Raw genomic sequence first — 2,626 nt, 5'->3', positions numbered from 1 at the left:
CGACTAGAGGGGGGGTGAATAGGCGATTTTTATGAATTCTGCACTAAGGAATTTGCCGGTGAGGAAATTCCTTAGCGAAGAACTATTAGCAGCGGAATAAGTACTCAGAAGTAACCATAACAGAATACAAGCATGGTCATCATGATGAAATGAAGACTAGCACAGAGTACAGAAAGCGTAATCACAGGATAACACAAGATGAAGACAAACAGATTGAAGAAATTGAACTGAGGAAATTGAGAAAGTCTTCAGTCAAAGTCTTCAAACACAGATATGAACAAACACTCAACACAGTAATGAGGAAATGGAAGGGTTGAGGAAATAGAACTAGTTAGGTTGGTGAAGACAATGATTTGGTAGACCAGTTCCAACTGTTGTCTCAGTTGTACGTCTGGTTGGAGCGGCTGAGTATTTAAACTCGAGGACACACAGTCCCGGACACCTAGTCACTAAGCACACAGCTCAGGACACCCAGTCCTCACCATATTCTCCTTGAACTAAGATCACACAGATCCTGTCCAATCACTCGTGGTAAGTCTTCAGGCGACTTCCAAACCTTCACATACTTGGTCACTCGGCGATCCACAATTCCTCTTGGATGCTCTAGACCTTGACGCCTAACCGTCTGGAAGAAGCACAGTCTTCAAAGGTAACAAGCGTCGGATCCACGTAGGATCAATTTCTTCAGTGATGCTCAATCACTTTGGGTTTGTAGGGGTTTGGGTTTGGGTTTTCCTCACATGATGATTTTCGCTCAAAGTCCTCGGAGGATGGGTTGCTCTCAAATGACAAGTGTCAAGTTCTCTCAGAGCAGCCAACCAGCTAGTGGTTGTAGGGGGCGGCTATTTATAGCCTAGGGAGCAGCCCGACATGATAAGACATAAATGCCCTTCAATGATATGACCGTTAGGTGGATAAGATATTTTGGGACAGCTGGCGCGCAGCACAGCAACGGTCGGAAATTTGACTCTCAAATTCCTCAGGGCTATCATGTTCCTCACTGTGTAGGTAATTCGCACTGACGAATTCCTAACTCCTCAGTCAGAACAAATTCATCAGCGACCAGAAGAACTTCGTCTCTGTCACTGAAGAAAGTGACTGAACTGTATGAGATTTCCAAGGGCTTCACTCGAAGGGATTGGTAGGTGTAGGATTTTGAGTTGAGCATCACATGAAATTTTTTCCTTAGTATTTCCTCGACCCCCTTTAACAGTACGGTGTTTCCTATGACTCAAGAAAGAGAAAATGAAACTACGAAAACAAAAGTCTTCACGCTTCATGTTCCACAAATGAATACCAAGTCTTCAAGGTCACACCAATTTCTTCACTTTCAAAGTCTTCAGAAAGTCTTCAGAATATCAAAGTCTTCAGTTGAAGAACTTCACTTTTAGGGGTCGACTTTCTCTGTAAATATCAAACTCCTCATAGACTTATAGACCTGTGTACACTCACAAACGCATTAGTCCCTTAACCTATAAGTCTTCAATACACCAAAATCACTAAGGGGCACTAGATGCACTTACAAGTTGGAGCCGCTCCGGCGCCGTGAACAACGGTGGGGGTGAATCAGCTCCGGTACGGTTCACGCGGCCGTCGTCGAGGCAACACCAGAAGCATGGAGTAAGAGGCACACGGCCCAGTGCACGACGACAATTGGACAACGTCTTCGATATTAGGGAGGAGGGCGGCTGTGAAATTGGTGTGGTGGGGGGCGCCATGGAGGTGGGGCTGAGGTTTCACGGCTCGGGAGAAGGGAGCTTCCCGGTGAGAAGGTGATTTGCCGCCCACGAGGTATGAATGGGGCCAGGCGGGGGGGGGGATTGGGAGGGGAGTGGAACCATGCCTTACGGACGCATTTGTCTGAAATGTGAGGGGGAGTTACAGTTCTACCCTTGCCTATAGGCTTCTCGGTTTGGGTCTGTGTATTGAGGGTCGGGGATAGTAGAGTAACTTTGCTTCTCCCCAAATAGTGGGCGGGAGCGATTTCGGGCGAGGAGGGTGTGTTTTGAACTATAGTGGGCGCGAGCGAATTCAGGCGAGGAGAGCGTGTTTTGAAATAGTGGGCGCGAGCTATTCGGGCGAGGAGAGCGTGTTTTGCTGACCATGGTTTATGAATTACTCGGCACATGTCATTTCGGCCGAGGAGAAGGCACGCTTGGATGAAGTTACGAACCTACCCTCGATGTACAACAGGCAATTGATGTGTGTCCCACATAGGACGGTAATTTCGCGTCTCCCATTTATTTGCTCGGGCGAATTCCACCGAGCAGAGAGGATGTTTAACGGTTCATTCAAATTTTGGGAGAACGAGCATCCACGTCTACCTTACCAAGTCGATTCGAATCAAATTTTGAAATATTAGCTTGCCACTTCTTTTTTAGATGGAGAGATGATGCTCGGGAGTAATGTGTTTTTTCATGCTCGTTGCTAGCGATTTACTATATGACAAATAGTTGACCCACTCAAAAACGCGAATCAAACCCAAAATGAAATATCTCGATTCAATGAACTAGCTCGTTCAGTAGGTCAAAATAGTGAACTAAATCCAAAATTGAACACCTCAATCGAGTAGCATGTTGTACAGTATTATAGTACTCCATGAACATGTTGAAAGTCAAATTAATGA

Source organism: Triticum dicoccoides, chromosome 7B (assembly GCF_002162155.2).
Source record: "Triticum dicoccoides isolate Atlit2015 ecotype Zavitan chromosome 7B, WEW_v2.0, whole genome shotgun sequence".
Classification (NCBI taxonomy): domain Eukaryota; kingdom Viridiplantae; phylum Streptophyta; class Magnoliopsida; order Poales; family Poaceae; genus Triticum; species Triticum dicoccoides.
Note: the sequence above shows the minus strand (reverse complement) of the source record.